Here is a 19432-nt window from a genome sequence, read left to right as displayed (position 1 = left end):
ACTGACTTATTTTGCTTAGTATAATAAACTGTAGCTTCATCCAAGTTATCGCAGCTGGCAGGATTTCATTCCTTTTTATGACCGATATTATTTTGTGTATATATACCACAACTTCTTTATCCGTTCATCAGTCAATGGATATTTGGGCTCTTTCCCTAATTGTGCTAGTGTTGATAATGCTGTTGTAAACATCAGGGTGCATGGGTCCCTTTGAAAAAGTATTTTTGTATCCTTTGGGTAAATACCTAGTAATGCGATTGCTAGGTCATAAGTCGTCCTATTTTTTACTTTCTGAGGAACCTCCATACTGTTCTCCAGAGTGGCTGCATCAGTTTGCATTCTCCCCAACAGTGCAAGAGGGTTCTCCTTTCTCATTCTCCCAACATCTGTTGTTTCCTCTGTTAATTTTAGCCATTCTGACAGGTATAAGTTTGTAGTTTTGATTTGTATTTCCCAGATGATGAGTGATGTTGAGCATCTTTTCATGTGTCTGTTACCAGTCTACATCCAATGGACATTCTGAAAGAAGCTCATTTATGGTGAAAGCAACAACAGCAAAAAAGAGTTCTATCTCCAGGACAGTACTTTGTAATTTCCTGGCAAATTCAGCCTCCAAGCATTGGGAGAACATTATCAGAAGAAAGAGAAATTTAATTTGCTTCTATTTTTTTTTTTTTTTTTTGTCCTTTACTTGGTGGGTGTTAGCTCTTGAACTTCCTCTGTCTTCTCCTTGAGAGTTTTGGAACTTCTGCCTCATAGAATTTAGACATATCAGTTCATAGTGGGTCAGTTTACTTGGGTTCAAATCCTGGCTCTAACACTTAATGGTTGTGAGCCCTTGTTTAACCTTTCAGTGCTTCAGTTCTGTCATCTGTAAAAAGGAAATAAAAATTAAATGAATAACCACTTCACATCCATTGGATGGCTACTATAAAAAAACAGAAAATAAAATAATAAATGTCAGAGAAATTGAAACTCTTGTGCACTGTTGGTGGGAATATAAAATGGTACAACTATTGTGGAAAACAGCATGATGGTTACTCGAAAAAATTAAAAATAGAATTACAATATGGTTTAGCAATTCCATTTCTGGATGTTTACACAGATAATTGAAATCAGGACCTCAAAGACATATCTGCACACCTGTATTCATAGCAGCACTATTCACAGTAGCCAGGAGGTGGAAGCAACCCAAGACCATGGATAAGATGAATAGATAAACAAGATATGGTAAATACATAGACTATAATATTATTCAGCCTTAAAATAGAAGGTAGTTCTGATATATGCTATATAGCATGCATGAACCTTAAGGATGTTATGCCAAGTGAAATATACCAGTGGCAAAGGGCAAATACTGTGTGATTCCACTTATCTCAGGTACTTAAAGTAGCCAAAATCATACAAAGTGGAATGGTGTTGGGACGCCTGGGTGGCTCAGTTGGTTGAGCAGCTGCCTTCGGCTCGGGTCATGATCCCAGCGTCCTGGGATCGAGTCCCACATCGGGCTCCTTGCTCCGCAGGGAGCCTGCTTCTCCCTCTGACTCTGCCTGCCACTCTGCCTGTGCTCGCTCTTGCTCTCTCTCTCTCTGACAAATAAATAAATAAATAAAATCTTCAAAGTGGAATGGTGTTTGCCAAGGGCCGGGGAGAAAGGGAGCATGGAGACTTGTTGTGTAATGGGTTATAGAGTTTCAGTTTGACAAGATGAAAGGAGTTCTGGAGATGGCTGGTGGGGATTGTGGCCACATTTTCCTGCCCATCTTGTTATGTGGTCATAGATCAGCTGATGAATACACAGATCCTCCACATCAACTAGGGAAAAGTCCAGGACCAAAGGATGGCATATGGCAGTCCTGTGACTCTGCTGATTGATAAGGAAAGGCCCTGTAGCAGTCCTACAAAGGCATTATGCTTATTATGGGCCTTTACTATCAAAGTAGAGAGTTGAGAATAGCTCCCAGCTTCCAGTTGGAGCCTCCTTAACTCTCTTTTGCTATTTTGTGATTAAATATTTATGGAAAATGCATTAGGCTAGACAGCCTTTAAAATAAATTGTGTAGAAGTTTGAGACAATTGCCATATTAATTATCTACTGCTTGTAACAAATTACCTCCAAACCTGGCAATTTTTAAAAAGATTTATTTACTTATTTATTTATGTGAGGGGGGCGGTGAGGCAGAAGGAAAGGGAAAGACAGAACCCCAAACAGGCTCCCCACTGAGCACAGAACCCAGCACAGGGCTGGATCTCAGGACCCTGAGATTATGACCTGGGCCAAAACAAAGAGTCAGACACTTAACCAATTGAGCCACCCAGGCGCCCCCAAACTTGACAGTTTCTCACAACAAATGTACATCCTCTTACAGTTTCTGAGGGACTGGAATGTAGGCAGCATGGCGGGGTGGTTCTGGTTTAGGGTCTTTCGTAAGGTTGCAGCCAAGATCCGAGCTGGGATTGTAATCATTTGAAAGCTCAGTTGGACAGAAGGGTCCACCTGCAAGTTCACTCACGTGGCTAAGGACAAGAGGCCTCAGTGCCTCAACCTGTGGGCCCTGCCATGGGGTTGGTCATGACATGGACGACTCACAGCTGGAGCACGTGATACAAGAGGGAGAACGAGTGACCAAGACAGAAGCCACAGCGTCTTTTATCACCCAATCTTAGGAGTGACATAGCATTCTTCTGCCATATACTGTTGCTCACAGACGGACCCTGATCCATTGCAGAAGGGACTGCAAAGCATACAGGGAGTTGGGATCACTGGGGACTCAGAATACCATAGACTAGGTGGCTTCTAAAGGATGATTTTATTTCTCCCAGTTCTGGAGGCTGGGAAGTTCAAGATCAAAGCAGCAGCATGATCTGGCTCTGGTGAGGGCCTGCCTTCCCATTCATAGACATCTGTCTTTTTGCAGTATCCCTATATGGTAGCAGCATTGCCCGGTGGACTGGGGAGACCTTGGGCCCTGAGGCCTCCACCCAGCTCATTCCCCCAGGTATCACTGGAGGCTCTTGGTCTCCTGCAAGAGACTGACCAGACATTCAAGGACCGACCAGGCACCATGGTTGAGCAGTGTAAGTGAAGAATTTATTAAAGCTAGAGTATGCTCTTAAATAAATAAATCTTTAAAAAAAAAAAAAAAAAAAAAGGGATGCCTGGGTGGCTCAGTCAGTTAAGCAGCTGACTCTTGATTTCAACTCAGCTCATGATCTCAGGGTCCTGGGATTGAGCCCCAAGTCAGGCTCTTCACTTAGTGGGAAGTCTGCTTGTCTCCCTCTCCCTCTGCTTCTCCCCCTGCTCACTCTCTCTCTTTCTCAGATAAATAAATACATCTTTTTAAAAGGGGGGGGGCAAGAGTACACTCTCAAAATGTGAGAGCTAGAGAGCTTAAGAGAGAGCTGCGCCAGGGGTTTGGGTCTCTTACAGACAGTTGTTAACTAGGAGGGTGGAGTATTTATTACTTGGGGAAGGGATTTCCCAGGGTTTTGTGCCTTTACTTGGTCAGGGTCTCTGGCCTCCTTTATTTTGGGCTTGTCTGGTTTAATTCAGCTTCCTGTGGCTTTGTTTTTGGAATGCTGCCAAGACAGGTCTCTGGCTTTCCTGATAATGGGTTGTGACTCCCTCTTTGCTGTCCTCCAGGCATCCTGTCAAAGCCTAAGTAACCGCCTGCTCTAACAGTAGGAGTAAAGGAGCTCTCTGAGGTCTCTTTTATAGCGACACTAATCCCCTTTATGAGGGCTTTGCCCTTATGACCTACAGGCCTCCACAAAGCCCCGCCTCCTAGTAACCACATGCTGGCGACAAGGATTTCAACAGATGGATTTTGGGCTCTAGGGACACAAACATTCAGTCCAAAGCAGGGACCATCCTGGAAGCTGGCTACTAAAACTATATGCTTTTAAAAAAAATTCTTATTTCAGATCCTTTAACATAAAATGGGGTAAAGTTATTTCAGGAGATTCTAAGCTACAAAAAAAGGGGTAGAATTGCCCACTCGTTAAGAGATCGACCTCTAGAACCAGACTCTGGATTAAGATCCTGGTTCTGCCACTTACTGAGTTAACACTCTTCAGTTACTTTTCAATTGTTCAATTTCCTCATCTGTGGAAAGGAGTAATAATAGCACTCTCTACCATGATCTGTATGGTTGGACTCGAGCATTTTCCACCTTTTAGGAATCTTGGAGAAGATACCCTTGAAGGAGAGTGGGTTTCAGTTAAAAAGTTAGACAGATAGTCTGATGATTTAAGGGGAATTTACATACCATGAAATGAAACCTCTAGAAACTTTAGGAGTAATTAGTATCCTTTATGGGATCTTTACTATTGCTAGGCCTCACTTGTGCTGTCTCAAGACTTACCTTTGAGAAGGATACAGTGATCATCTTTCAGTTTTAAAAATGTAGAGATACAGGGCGCCTGGGTGATTCAGTCGATTAAGTGTCAAACTCTTGATTTCCACGTGGATCATAATCTCTGGGTGGGCGATGGAGCCCTGGGTTGGCTCCGCACTCAGCAGGGAGTCTGCTTGATTCTCTCTCTGCCCCTCCTCCCACTCATGCCCACTCTTGCTGTCTCTCTCACTCTCTCAAAGAAGTAAATTAAAAAAATAAATAAATAAAGATGTGGAGACATTGAGGCTTTGAGAAATGAAATAATCCAAGATGCCACCACTTTCTGTTTACAAATAGCTGGTAAAGGACACACACTCTATCCTCTCATTGGCTGGTGAATAGAAGGCTGCTTTAGGACCTGCCCGAAGTGCAAGGCTGGTATAGGCAGAAACAGGTCAGCACAGGGAATCCATCAGCAAAAGAAAAGAAAGGATTGTTTCAGGCAAGGTCACCTTCCCTTAGAGGGAAAGGGCGTGGGGGCCTTACCCTGCAGGTCTCTTCCCCAGTGCTGATCAGGAAAATTCCGGACAGATCGGTCTAAAATTTCACCCGTGGGAGAAGCTGGCACTGCAGTTAGTGTAGGTATTAAGTCTCAGTGAGACTTAACATAAGTGAATCTATTTTTTTTTAAAGATTTTTATTTATTTGTTTGACAGAGAGAGATAACAAGTAGGCAGAGTGGCAGGCAGAGAGAGAGAGGAGGAAGAAGGCTCCCCGCTGAGCAGAGAGCCCGATGTGGGGTGGGGGGGCTCTATCCCGGGACCCTGAGACCATGATCTGAGCCGAAGACAGAAGCTTAACCCACTGAGCCACCCAGGCACCCAAGTGAATCCATTTTGAGTCTGTTTCTTTTTATCAAAGTCAATGAGTAGGTGAGGCCCCCCCTTGCATTTATACCCACGGCCAAGGATAATAGTATGTGGTGTGGTCACAGCCACCAACTGGTGCAGATTGTAGCCCCATGTGCAGTCAGGTCCAGTCCACAGTTTTCGGGCAGACACCAAGGGGTTAGGTCTTTCTGCCTCCTTCCCCATGGAGGGAGGTCAAGGGGTACCTCCTCCGGTGGGGCAAGGAGAAGAGGACCACGAGAGCCGGCACAATTAGTTTGGGAATGTTTTAACAGATTTGTTGACTTTAAAAAGTAAGAGTTTTATTTTATCACTGCTTTGTCCCTTTATTTTATTTTATTTTTTTAAAGATTTTATTTATTTATCAGAGAGAGAGAGGGGGAGAGAGCAAGCACAGGCAGACAGAATGGTAGGCAGAGGCAGAGGGAGAAGCAGGCTCCCTGCCGAGCAAGGAGCCCGATGTGGGACTCGATCCCAGGACGCCGGGATCATGACCTGAGCCGAAGGCAGCTGCTTAACCAACTGAGCCACCCAGGCGTCCCCCTTTATTTTATTTTTTTAAAAAAGATTTTATTTGTCTGAGAGAAAGAGAGAGAGAGAGAGCACAAGCAGGGGGAGCAGTAGACTCCCCATTTAGCAAGGAGCCCAATGTGGAACTCGATCCCAGAATCCTGGGATCATGACTGGAGCTGAAGGCAGACGCTTAACTGACTGAACCATCCAGGCACCCCGGGTCTGTCCCTTTACTTAAGTTGAACCCTGTTGTTTTCAGGGGGTAACTCGCAAAATTGCATTGGCTCCTCATGGAGCATGACAGCGTGAGCAGAATAAGGCTTTGTGTCATCTACTTCTAACCTGGTCACCTCTAAGGGTCCAGGTTTCCAGTACCTTTTGGTATCTTCCAGGTTTCTACCAGTGTGCTAGGCAGACACACCCACCAGTTGACCTATAGAAGCCAAGATGTGCACTTTGGTTCATTTATTCAACAAACATTTAATGAAGATACAAACGGAATGATCTCTCCTTTTCTCTAACATGAGAATGCATTCCAGAACCCCATTTTTGCTTTTTCACTTTTTTGAAAGTTCCTAAAGGATGCTTTGTGGGCTCTTACTGAATGTAGCTAATATGAGAATTAGTGACCTTCAGCTTTACTCTTCCTTCAAAGTTCAAGGTGTGTGCTTGTCTTAAACTATTACAGTAGCATTATTAACAGCTCCTCGAGGCTTGGTGCCCTTTGAAAATTTAATAAATTGCCTGAAGGGCTCTGATTGGAAATCATTAATGATAAAATACCAGCCCCGTGCTGTATGTTCCAAATCTCCCAGCGTTCTTAAAATTCCTTTTTAATTAATTAATACCTTTAATTTACTATTCTTGGGCCAATTTTATTCAAACCCAACCTTAGGAATGAACTGCATTCCTACTGTGACTAAAGGTAAAGTTATTTGCGGTCAGGTCCTACTCCCTGGAACCTGTCAGTATTACCTTACATGAAAAAAGGGGACTTTACAGGTGAGTTAAGAGTTTTGAAATGGGGAGGTTTTCCGGGATTGTCCTGGTGACCCCTAAGTGCAATCACAAGTGTCCTTATAAGAGAGAGGCAGGGAGGGGTGTGTGGCTGGCTCAGTTGGTAGAGCATGGGACTCTTGATCTCAGGGTCATGATTCAAGCCCCATGTTGGACATGGAGCCCACGAGACAGAGAGAGAGCACGCGTGCTTTGACATAAGCAGAAGAGAAGACTGTGCTAGAAGTATAACCCAACCAAACAAGAGGTCATCTGCCGAGGACATGGCAAGCCAGTGAAAAATCTGACCCCAGCCCTTGCATCGATGCAAGCAGGGCTGTGGGCTGGTGTGGCACCGCCCAGAAGGGGGAACTGCTGCTCAGAGTCCTGAATTCCCAGATGGCTTATGAACAATGGTTTTCAAAGGGTGGAACTTCAGACTTAGGGAATCAGGTTGTGGATCATGCTGATTAATCATGATCATGCTGATTAATTAGGAATTTGACCGGCTGTAATAATTCCTTTCTTGATCTTCTGGTCCCCTCTGCTGACTCCCTGTCTGGTTTCAGCGTGACTGCAGCAAGGCGGTCGTCCCGCATCAGGGGCCTGACTCTGCCAGACATTTGCCGCAGACTGTGTGCAGTGTCTGCTCCAGACCACGCAGGCGAAGGTTCTACGTCCTGTGACTGGCTATTATTGAACTGCAAGCTGTTATTTTTTTCTTGTAAGCACAGCACATTATGTCTGTTATCTTGGGCAGATCAGCAGCCCACAGGCTTTTTGGGAGGCAACTCTATGTTATTTCTTGAGGCTGTTTTACAGGTTCCTTTCTCAGTAACTCAGGGCTCTGTGACTCTGGTCAGAGGCAGCCCGGAGCCCTATGTCCTTATGGCGGTGTCTGCGGGGGGTGGCATCTCCAGTTTCAGAAGCAAGGGACCTTCTCTCCTCCTGATATGGGGCTTGATCCCAGGATGCTGGGATCATGACCTGAGCTGAATGCAGACGCATCCAGGCACCCTCTGAATGTAGTTTTCATTGCTCCAATACAGAACTTTAAGTTTCTACTACATAGTATCCCTAAGACATATCTTATCTTCTACATTGTATCTCTAAGACATTATTTTACAACTTGGTAAAAATGCATATGACCTTTGGCAGTTTGCCTTTTTTCCATAAGTATCTGAACGTTTCACTGAGTGCTTTCTACATGCAAATCACCGTGCTGGGCAGTGTGGATGATACAAGACCAATCAGACAGGACAATGTTGCACTGACATGAGACTGTTAGAAGAATTACAAGTGTCATCCCTTACCGGTATTTTCCCATTGTTTGTTTTTTTTTTTTTTTAAGATTTTATTTATTTATTTGACAGAGGGAGAGATCACAAATAGGCAGAGAGACAGACAGAGAGAGAGATGAGGAGAAGCAGGCTCCCTGCTGAGCAGAAAACCCAATTCGGGACTCGATCCCAGGCCCCTGGGATCATGACCTGAGCCGAAGGCAGAGGCTTAACCCACTGAGCCACCCAGGCGCCCCTTTCCCATTGTTTTAAAGGAAGCTTCCTGTTCAGTATCAACCATCTAATACCTAATCAGCAACAGGAATGATGATTTTTCAGTTATCTCTTAACACCCATAAATCGGTCAGAGTCCTGTGCCTTTGCAAGACTTTCAAAGTAAATATGGTATTTCTCAAAATTAAGAATTGTTGGGGCATCTGGGTGACCCAGTTTGTTAAGGCCTCTGCCTTTGGCTCAGGTCATGATCCCAGAGTCCTGGAATCGAGCCCCGTACCGGGCTCTCTGCTCAGCGGGGAGCCTGCTTCCTCCTCTCTCTCTGCCTGCCTCTCTGCCTACTTGTGATCTGTCTGTCAAATAAATAAATAAAATCTTTAAAAAAAAAAATTAAGAATCATTTAGAAATCAGGTTGATGACTTCAACACAAACAAAACTACAAAACCAATACACTTCAATCAATCCATTACCTTTTATGTGACAGTGGATGTTTTGGTAGACTCGAATCTCTGCTGACAGCGTGAAGATGATGCTCTTAACAACAGCGTGCATTTCTCTGGGCTCGCTCGCCTCTCCCATCAGTTTTCTTCATTCAAAACGGAGCTGTGTTCCAAGCAGCTGAAAGACTCCATATGTCTAACTCATTAACCAGTGCTTTCTAGCTTATAGCTCAACTAATGATAGCTTCTTTGAGACCTCAACAGAGCCCTGACCCTGGGGAAACAAGGAACCAGGTGGTCCCAGAAGATCAGGCTTGACCACACTAGGGAATGGCCTTCCTCCATGCCAGCAAATCTGCAAGAGATCATGTTGAGAATGCTTCCCCTGCATGTCGACCCTACCCACTTCCTCCTGCCTCCCCCTTAAAAAACGCTTGCTTGGTCCGAGACTTTGGGAAAGGGTCTTTGGCCATTAGTCCAGCATCTTCTCAGGTTGCCAGCTTCCTGAATAAAGCAAAGGGACTTTGGAAAAGGGACTTTGAAAGCAAATTTTCCTTTCCAACCAGCACTTGTCCCTTGAGTACTGGCTTTCAAGCTGTGAGCAGCCAAACGTGGGTTTTGGTAACAAAAGGACATGAACTCTTCTCCTCTGTAGCGTGATGTAAGGTCATTTGGCTTTCATTGAGTCCAGGCCTACCCTCAGACCCAGACTGGAGGGGCTTCTGCCCCCACGTCTTAGAGGATTCTGTGTAACACACACGTGTACACACAACATGCACACATCTATTCAAGAGCAGATGGAAACCTCTGTGCCTTGAGATCTGGCGGTCAGCAACTGGCTGGTCACAGCCTAGAACTTCGGACATCTGCTGCTATGGCTAACACTATTCAGGCTCATGGAAACACTTCGTATCTCTTGCCCTATTTTTTTTTAAATGAAGTTTTAAAACTTTATTTAAGGAATCTCTACACCCAATGTGGGGCTCAAACTCACCGCCCCGAGATCAAGAGCCACATGCTTCTCCAACTGTGCCAGCTGGGTGCCCCCTGCCTGATGCTCTTGAATCAAAAGGTGGCTGAGGCAGAAAGTTGTGAAGAGTTATGGGTTATGCCCTTTCAGGTCTGAGTTGGGATAAACCCAGTCTTCTTGTGTGGTTCCTGTGCTCTCACACGGCCACCACTGTCAGAGCACTTCCGACACCTAGTGGGAGCATGTGTCTCCCACACCACGCAGCTCTCATACCAGCGGGGTGTCTGCAGTGTAACCAATTCTGATACCGTCTTCTTGGAGATAATATAGATAATACAGATCCCACAGGTAAAGGGCTCCGTCCCACAGGACTGCTCTCCCTCCCCTCTGCTTCAGAGGCCAGTCTCAAGGAGAAGGTCCTCAGCTTACCCACAACGTCTGTCCAACTTGCCTACAAATTGGAGGCTCCTCCCCCTTGGGTTTGATTCTTGGGTAGTACAGCTCACAGAGGTCAGGGAAACCCTTACTTTCACTTACTGGTTTATTAAAGGATAGGATAAAGGATACAGATGAACAACTAGATGAGGAGATACATACCGTGAACTCCGGGGAGGGTCCCAAGCTCAGGAGCTTCTTTCCCATGGAGCAGGGTTGGGTCACCCTCCTACTATGTAGATGTGTTCACCAACCTGGAAGTTTTCCAAACCCTGTACAATTGGCAAATTTTATGGAGGCTTCCTCCCTGAAGCACGATCAATCATTAACTCCATTTCCAGGCCCTCTCCTTTCTCGGGAGAAAATTCCAAGCTCCCTGCCCCCTTTCCTAGAGCCATCGGAGCCCACCCAGTCATCCCATTAGAACAAAAGACACTCCTGTCACCTAGGAAATTCCAAGGGGGTTAGGAGCTTGTATTGGGAGCCAGGGTCAAAGACCACATTTTAGAACAGAGTTGCTCTTGTGTGCTTATCATTTAGGAATTTACAAGGGTTTCAGGAGCTCTGTGCCAAGAATGAGGTGGAAGAGGGGGCCGAGACCAACGTATATTTTTTTCTGTTATCTCTCAAGGCCAGAAATGCAGGGACTTGAGAGATAAAATGCAGCATTTTAGTGCAGGGACTAAAACGATCAGCAGAAGTACTTAGATAAGACAAACACCAAACTCCAAATACTGTGTCTCAGATCAGATGTGAATTCTATAAATTTTTGCATAACCAACACTGATTTGTCTTTGGTGCTGAATTTTGCATTTTCTTGCTTTTCTTTTGGCTCTTATTTGTGATTCTGGAGTTGCTCATGAATTAACTGTGTATATATGAGTGAAGCATAATACTCATTTACTGTATGACTCTAGAGATTGCTTTAAAAGATGGCAAACATTCAATATGAGTGATAATTGTGACAAGATTAAAATTATTCTAATATTCTGTGATAATTTATCATGGACCCCCATTTCAATGTTTTAATGATATGTAAAATTTGTGATTCATTTCTGTACCTAAATATTTTAAGAATTTAGGGGCGCCTGGGTGGTCAGTGGGTTGAGCCTCTGCCTTCTGCTCAGGTCATGATCCCAGGGTTCTGGTATTGAGCCCCACATCGGGCTCTCTGGTCAGCGGGGAGCCTGCTTCCCCCTCTCTCTCTGTCTGACTCTCTGCCTACTTGTGATCTCCATCAGATAAATAAATAAAATCTTAAAAAAAAAAAAAGAATTGGCAATTTCAGTTATCTCCTTGCCAGAGAGTATATTTCCTCCACACTGAAATTAAGAAAAAAAAAAAAACAAAAAACTAAGAACTACAATCACTAGAGAAAATTTAGTTTGTCTAATTCGACATCAACTGTTGTTAAATCAATTAAACAAGAAGGCTATTAGACTGGGGTAGCTCTAATGTGATTTAAGCCTGTGCATGCTTCAGGGTAATGAAATTGAAACCTCAGGACAACCAATCACAAAGAACCGTCTAAACTTTAAACTATAGCCAGTCAATAATTTCCCTGCTTGGCTTCTGTCTTTCCTTTATAAAAGTTTCTCCTCAGCTCCTGTTGGTGGAGTCACAGTTTGGCTCTGTTCCCAATTTGAATTTTTTGCTCAAACTCTTCAATTTTTAAGCATGTCTGGGTTTATCTATTAAACCCTGTCGATGGTACACAATTCATGTGAAAGTTCTTATTTATCTCGAGGTGCCTGGGTGGCTCAGTGGGTTAAAGCCTCTGCCTTCGGCTCAGGTCATGATCCCAGCGTCGTGGGATTGAGCCCCACATCAGGCTCTCTGCTCCATGGGAAGTCTGCTTCCTCCTCTCTCTCTGCCTTGCCTCTCTGCCTACTTGTGATCTCTCTCTGTCAAATAAATAAATAAAATCTAAAAAAAAAATCTTATTTATCTCATAATGTAAATAATTATTTTGCTGCTATGAAGGCAAGGATAAGTTTATGAGCTATGTGTGTGTATCTATTTTATTGCTCATATCAAATATCCACAGACTCCCAGACGTGAAAATTACTAAAGTTAGTTTTCTTTGCTATTTAGCCAACCTTCAGTCATTTCAAAGCCATAGATTTATATGCATTTATTAGCTTGGTTAATAATTTATAAATATTTAGACACATGGGGCCTGCAATTGTGCCGTGGGCCTGGGCCTCCCAAATGCTCAGATGTGCCTGACCAGGCACAAATTTGCATGTGTTACATTTGTCACTGACATAAGGAAATTAAAGTTGAAATATCTGGTAGTTTCTCAATCTTAAGTATCAATGTGGGAACTGATATCTATTTCATTACTCAGCTAAACAATGGTCACCTAGATAATTCAGAATACGCTCTTATATTTTATACATATATAGTATTCAGGATATTAAAAAAAAAACTTTTAAGATCATCAAAATGAGATGCTGAGAACATACCAGTTCCGGTTAAATTTGACATTACATATACAGTTAGTAGCAAAGAGATACATATGTCTGAAGTGTTAAAAGAAATTCTAGGGGCGCCTGGGTTGCTCAGTCAGTTGAGCATCTGCCTTTAGGTCAGGTCATGATCCTGGGGTCCTGGGATCGAGTCCTGCATTGGGCTCCCTGCTCAGCAGGAAGCCTGCTTCTCTCTCTCCCACTTCCCCTGCTTGTGTTTTCGCGATCTCTCTTTCTCTGTCAAATAAATAATCTTTAAAAAAATTCTAATAAGTAAAATAAAAATTTTCTCTAAAATTGGAAATGCCTCTGTAGAGTACATCAGATTATACAATATGGATTCAGTCTTGCTGGTTAACACATGTCTCAAGATGCATCTGGTAAAAGTGAGGATAGAACAGAGTACGTCATGAAGTGGAGGAGAGGGGTGGGGCCTAGCTATAAGGTGGAGGTCTGGGGCTGTGCCTGAATTTATCTTTGTTGCTGCTGTGTAGCATAAAAATATAATTTGAAATAGAAAGTGATACCAGGTTGGGGGGGCCTGGGTGGCTCAGTCAGTTAAGCATCCGACTCTTGATCTTTGCTCAGGTCTTAATCTAAGGGTAGTGCGCTCAAGCTCCACATTGGGCTTCATGCTGGGCATGCAGCTTACTTTAAAAAAAAAAAAAAAAAAGTAATACCTGCAGCACCTGGTGGGCTGAGTCGGTAGAGCATGCGACTCTTGATGTTGGGGTTGTAAGTTTGAGCCCCATGGTGGGTGTGGAGATTACTTAAAATTTAAAAAAAAAAGTGATACCTGTCATAAGAGATTTTTTTTTAAGTGCTGTTAATTGGGTATAATGGAGATATCTTAAAATTCTTGTAGTTATATAACTTTAGGAGTAGAGAAAGGTTAAGTAAAAGGTTGACTTATACAGAGAATATTGCTTAGCCTTGGAAAAGAAGTAGAAAGTATTGTAAATATGTTTAACTCAGATATTTCATGCTTTGATTTAAAAATTGCTCCTTATTAGAATTTTTAAATTGCAAAGGAAATAAATGCTTTTTGTAATTTGTAAAGGGAAACAATATGAAGTTCTAGAAAGAAAATGTGAATCTGGTCTACTCTTGCCCTGCTGCACCCTCACCGCAAGATAAAAACCTTAACCGTCTGGTGCATATCCTCTCATATTTTTTTGTTATTCTCATATAAACCTATACACACATACATTCATATATGTATATATACATAACATTCATATATAGTGATCCCACTATCCATGTTATTTTACCACTTACTTTTTAAAATTTAATGTATCATAGACCTTTTTTTAAAGATTTTATTTGAGAGAGGAAGCATGAGAGCCTCTGGAGAGGGGGAGGAGTAGAGGGAGAAGCAGACTGCCCACCTAGCAGGGATCCGACTGCGGGACTCGATCCAGGACCCTGGGATCGTGACCTGAGCCAAAGGCAGAGGCTTACTCACTGAGCGACCCAGGAGCCCCTATCATAGACCTTCTGATACATAAAACTTTAATTTTTTATTACTGCATAATATAGTGTGATTGTACTGTAATTTGTTCAACCTTTCCCCTACTGATGTATATGTTGTATATGTATATGTATGTGTATATGTTTCCCCTACTGATGTATATGATGTATAGGTTGCTTCCACTGTCTGTGTCTCAGCAAACAGTGCTGCAGTAAACATCTTTGCACATAATATCCTTAGGGACTAGTGCTTTTATTTTGGTAGCAAAACTGGTTGTGCCGACACTGAGGGCACCTAGTTGGCTCCCTGTACCCTTACTAGCAGTGGACACGGAGGCAGATTTCACACGGAGCTTGTTTCAGGGCTCTCTGCTTCAACAGATGCCCCTACACTGCTACACCCCCCCCCCCCCCCCAGGCCTTGAGAAGCTTAGCGATGTGCTCACAGGGGTCTGTATTTTTGTGATACTTGAAAAAGTAGGTTCCTTTATCCACAACCATTTAAGACAACTGTGCCTTTTCACTCCAAGTTTCTCTCCCTTCACACTTTCCCTTGGGTTGTATGGCCTTGGAGTGGCTTGTAGAAAATTCTTCTCCTCATCCAAGTTATAGAATTCTAAGCAAGTGTTTCTCTTCCACCAGGGATACCCTCAGTAAAGCGGAATGTACAATTATAAACTCACCTGGGACTCACCTGAAACACAGTAATTCCTGTCTGTAGGTTAAAACTCTGTAACAGTACTACAAACAGCAGGTGTGTTTGATGGTAAGCCATGTATTTTACGCCTGTCAGTGTATCAGGTTGGATCTTAGCATATTATCAACAATGAATTTGGGGTTGAAGAAACTTTTCTAAATTATCAGTAATAAAAATGCAAATTTCAAACAGCCCTGCTAGAGAAAAGGCTTCAATATCTTTCTGTTCTTTCTGTAGAAAACAGTGCTATAAAATAGTTGTCTTACAAAAAAGTGCTTAAGAATTATGCATCCAAAGACTATGAAAAATAGTATTGTAAGGGTGCCTGGATGGCTTAGCCAGTTAGCTTCCATTCTTGACTTTGGCTCAGGTCATGACCTCGGGATCATGATCCGAGCCAAAGGCAGTTGTCCAACCAACTGAGCCACCCAGGCATCCCTAACTATCTACATTCTTTTGTCCATTAAAAAAATTTTTTTTTAAGTACTCCAGGGGCACCTGGGTGGCTCACTCAGTCAGTTGAGCATCTGACTCTTGATTTCAGCTCAGGTCATGATCTCAGAGTCCTGAGTGAGCACCACCTCCACCTTCGGCTCTGTGCTGATCATGGAGCCTGTTTAAGATTATCAATCCCTGTCTCCCTCTGCCCTTCCCTTCCCCCACCCTGTCCCCCCCAAAAGTAAGCTCTATGTCCAATGTAAGGCTTGAACTCATGACCCCCGATATTAAGAGTCACACACACTACAGACTGAGCCAGCTAGGCACCCCTCTTTTGTCCATTTTTTAAATTGTTTCTTATTAATTTCTAGGAGCTGCATTCAAGGATATTTGTTACAGATCATTTTCTCTAGATTATCCTTTGTCTTTTTTTGGTAACAGCTTTAGAGAAATCTAATTCATATACTATACAACTCACCCATTGATTGATTAATATTCTCTTTTCTCAGCTTTACTGAGGTATAAGTGACAAAAATTGTGTATATTTAAGGGGTGCCTGGGTGGCTCAGTCAGTTGAGTGCCTGACTTTTGGTTTGGGCTTGGATCATGATCGATTGCACTGGGCTCTGCACACAGCAGGGTGTCTGCTCAGGGTTCTCTCCCTCTGCCCCTCCCCTGACTCTCATGTGTGTGTGTTCTCTAAAATAAGTAAATAAATCTAAAAAAAATTGCATATACTTAAGGTGTTCAATGTGCATACATTGTGGTTATCACCATCAAGCTAATTAACATATCCATGACTTCACCCATTTGAAGTATACAATTCAGTGGTTCTTTCCATGTCCACAGGGGTGTGCAACCAGCTCCAAAATCAATTTTAAAACATTTAACCACCCCCAAAAGAAATCCTGTATTCTTTACCAACCCCTCTCCATCACAATTTATCTTTTGACATACAGTATTTTTAGTATCAAATTTTCTTAATTTTCTTATAGTCAAATATGCACAAGTTTCCAGTTTACTGTGTGGCTTAAGGTCTCTACTCTCTCTAATGTTCTTAAACATTCTGCTATTTTATTTTATTTTTTACTATTTTATTTTTACATTTATGTCTTCACTTCATCTGGAATGTATTCTCAGTCTTTTCCTTGTCTTGTTGACTTATTTTTGGGAAGGGATTAGTGTATCTAATGGGAGAGAAGTTTCTCTTTCAACAGGCTTGGAGGGAAGATAAACCCTGGAGGGCCAGGAACAAAGAGCAAGAGCACAGACAAAGAACATTCCCAAGAGGTGAAGTCTTGATCATCCCATGTGTGGTTGCTTAGGGGAGAGCATGGCGCTCGTGTGATGGACCACGTAAATTTGTCTTTCAAATAAAGAGTTGAAAATGGGGTCCTAACCACAAAGGTCAGAAAGGAGCCAAACCGCACTTAGCAGTGTGTTTCCAGAGAGTACAGGATTGAGTGGCAGGGGGTAGTGGAGGGGGGGTGGTGGGTAAGAAGGAGTAACCAGGGTAAAGAAACCTGACAAACACTACTTGGGCCAGGTCATCAAGGTTAGCATCATGGTGACAAATCACGTTGACAGTGTGTACCTTTGGTATGTTATGATGAGATCAGGACTTTACTTTTGTGGTCTTCCTCCCCCAAAACCAATCATCTCAGTCTAACCACGAGAAAAACAACAGACAAACCCAAATTGAGGGGCATTCTATAAAATGCCTGGTTGATATTTTTCAAAACCAGCAAGGGCATCATAAATAAGGAAAGTCTGAGAAACTGCCACAAACCAGAAGAGGCTAAGAGACATGACTACAAAATGTAATGAGATGTTCTGGTTAAGATTCTGTAACAGAAAAAGAACACTAAGGAAAGAACTAACACAATCCAATAACATATACCATTTACTTAGTTAATAGCAATATGCCAAGGTTTCCTTCCGACAAATGTATCGTAATGATATAAAGTATTAACAATAGAAGACACTGGGTGAGGAATATGTGAAAACTCTCCTACTGTCTTTGCAACTGTTCTGTAAACCTAAAAGTATTCTAATTTTTAAAAAATTAAAATGGAGGGGGAACTATTTTTGCTAGCCACATCCTTCCTGAAGGAGTATATCTAGGCCAAGAAAGCATCCTGCTTTCCCAAAGAGTTGGTGCCTCTAGAAGCTAGTGCTTAATTTGAACAAATTTTGTGGGTGGGTCAGAAACGAATTTTGAAACGTCATTTCTTTTGTTCAAATTCTCCACGCAGCTCAGAGAAGCCTCCCAGGACAGCTGATTCTGGTTGGTCTGGCCACTCCAGGCTTTCCATCCCAGCAAGTTCAATGGGTTACAATGATATCCCTTATTCTCTCCTGCCCCAAGATGCTGCTCAAGACCTCCAGGAGGGTTATTGTTCTTGGTTCTTGAACCCTGGTTCTCTTCTTCACCATTGACAATTGCTTTTACCACCCCCGCCTCTTGCTTTAGGGACCAATTCAGACCCCTTACCCGGGCTTTTCTATCTTGGCTTCTCATTTTACTCACCTCAGCACAGGTTCAGGACTTCTGTCTGAAGTTGTGGGTTAGAGATAGTCCTTTTATCACCTTTCCCAGCCCAACTAGCTTAAGGCCCCCTGGGTGTCAGCCGGAAGAGTGGACACTGTAGCCTCTCTTGCCCATATGATAGAAAACCATCAGCAGCGATTTTATCAAATATGAAAGTCATCCTCTCTACTCCAGGAAAATTATAGGAGCTGTCCAGATGAGAGTAGCTTAAAAAATACTATTCTATTAGTAATTATGTTAATATATCAAATTATGATTTTTTTAATGAAGAGAGCAGAGGCGTGATTTAGTTTCTGGTATTGCCTTAAAGTTTCCTGATCCCCAGACAGCACTGGCCACATACCCCTATATTAACTTTCTAGGGTGTTCTGGGTAGTGCTGGTGCTGATGGGAGACTGAAATCCAGAGCAGACCTTTACCCTCAGACTGTACAGAAATCTCGTGTTCAAAGTGAAGCTACAGCTCTGCTCTCATTTCACTGTTAAATTACTTTACCTGTAGCATCAATAACCTCCTAAGAGGCAACTCTGAGGGACTGGATGTGTGGCTTTTCCTGGGAAGAACTTGGGTTGGCTTTGACTTGCTGACGAGACGCAAATGAATGAGTGGATTGGGAAGACTGATGACCTCACAGGGATACTGACTTAGAGTAGACAAGATACAACACACTCACTGGAAATTGGAAGTTGAATGAAACTTCATCCTAGGGTAGGGCAGTGTGGTTTAAGAAATCGTTCAAAGGTCTGGGTTTGATTTTGGAAAAAGTGAGCACGTCAACAAGATAAAACTTCTAGAAGCTTCCATGTATTGCCCTCAACTCAAAGGGTACTGTCCCAGTAAACAGAGGGAACCAGACTAATGGGTGTGTGGTGAGCACGGCTTCCTGAATCTGCTGTTCTCTTCATGAGTCAGTGGTGACAGGGGGTTGCCTGCCACATCACAAGAGGCCCCAAATGGGAAGACCACGCCTCCTGCTCTGCCGGTCAGAGAACCTGCCATATCTACATGATCATTACCTTATCTCGATGGCCATGTGGGGGAAGCCCTGCCTTTAGCAAGTCATCTCACCTGGGCCAACCGTGTGGGTGCTGAGTGTAATTTCTTGGCTGTGCCCCCGCACCATCTTGCTAGGCTGCCCAAAGGTCCTGCAGAAAGATGAGGCCTCCTGTCTGCAGACTCCTTCCTCTGTGTAACAAGGACGAGACTGTGGGCCTGCATGTGCCTTTATCACCTGGGTCACAAAGCACAGGAGGACCTGGGAGGAGCAGGCCTGGCTAGACTTATCACAGTGGCAATCCTGGGCCAAGGGTCTGGGAAGAGCTGGTGGAATTCTGAGGCTTTGGGAAAGCCCAGGACCTCTGCCTTTGGAAGCCAGAAACTCTCTACTCCTCTTCTGTTTTACAGTGTTTTCTGCTTGAGAGAGCAGTGTTTCTCAACCTTTTTTCCTCATGACTGCCCTTAAGGGGGAAAAATGAAATCAGTTTCCATTTGCCTAAACACAAAAAATTATATATTAAGGAATAAAATGTTGCTGGGTTCACTTTGGAGATAGATCCATAAACCACTGTAATCTCTAAGACTTGTTTCCCCTTCTGTGACCCCAAGAACTAGTTTTTATGCCTTTTGAGGACAGTATTGCCCCCTTTGAGAATGCATGCCACGGAGGGATGTTGCTGCCCACAGGAGGGGCC

At 43.3% G+C, this 19432-nt stretch overlaps 1 long non-coding RNA gene across 1 annotated transcript; it reads right to left on the bottom strand.

Annotated features, from left to right (window-relative positions):
• Nucleotides 1-10888, bottom strand: LOC131813036 (uncharacterized). The gene is made up of 3 exons (XR_009346582.1): nucleotides 10277-10888; nucleotides 8740-8887; nucleotides 1-871 (listed from the first exon to the last, which is right to left on the bottom strand). It is a non-coding gene; the product is annotated as an uncharacterized LOC131813036 (long non-coding RNA).
• Between the last annotated feature and the right edge of the window lie 8544 nt (nucleotides 10889-19432).

The sequence above is a fragment of the Mustela lutreola genome, chromosome 12 (genome assembly GCF_030435805.1).
Source record: "Mustela lutreola isolate mMusLut2 chromosome 12, mMusLut2.pri, whole genome shotgun sequence".
In the NCBI taxonomy this organism is placed as follows: domain Eukaryota; kingdom Metazoa; phylum Chordata; class Mammalia; order Carnivora; family Mustelidae; genus Mustela; species Mustela lutreola.
This window is presented reverse-complemented; position numbering and strand designations above follow the sequence as displayed.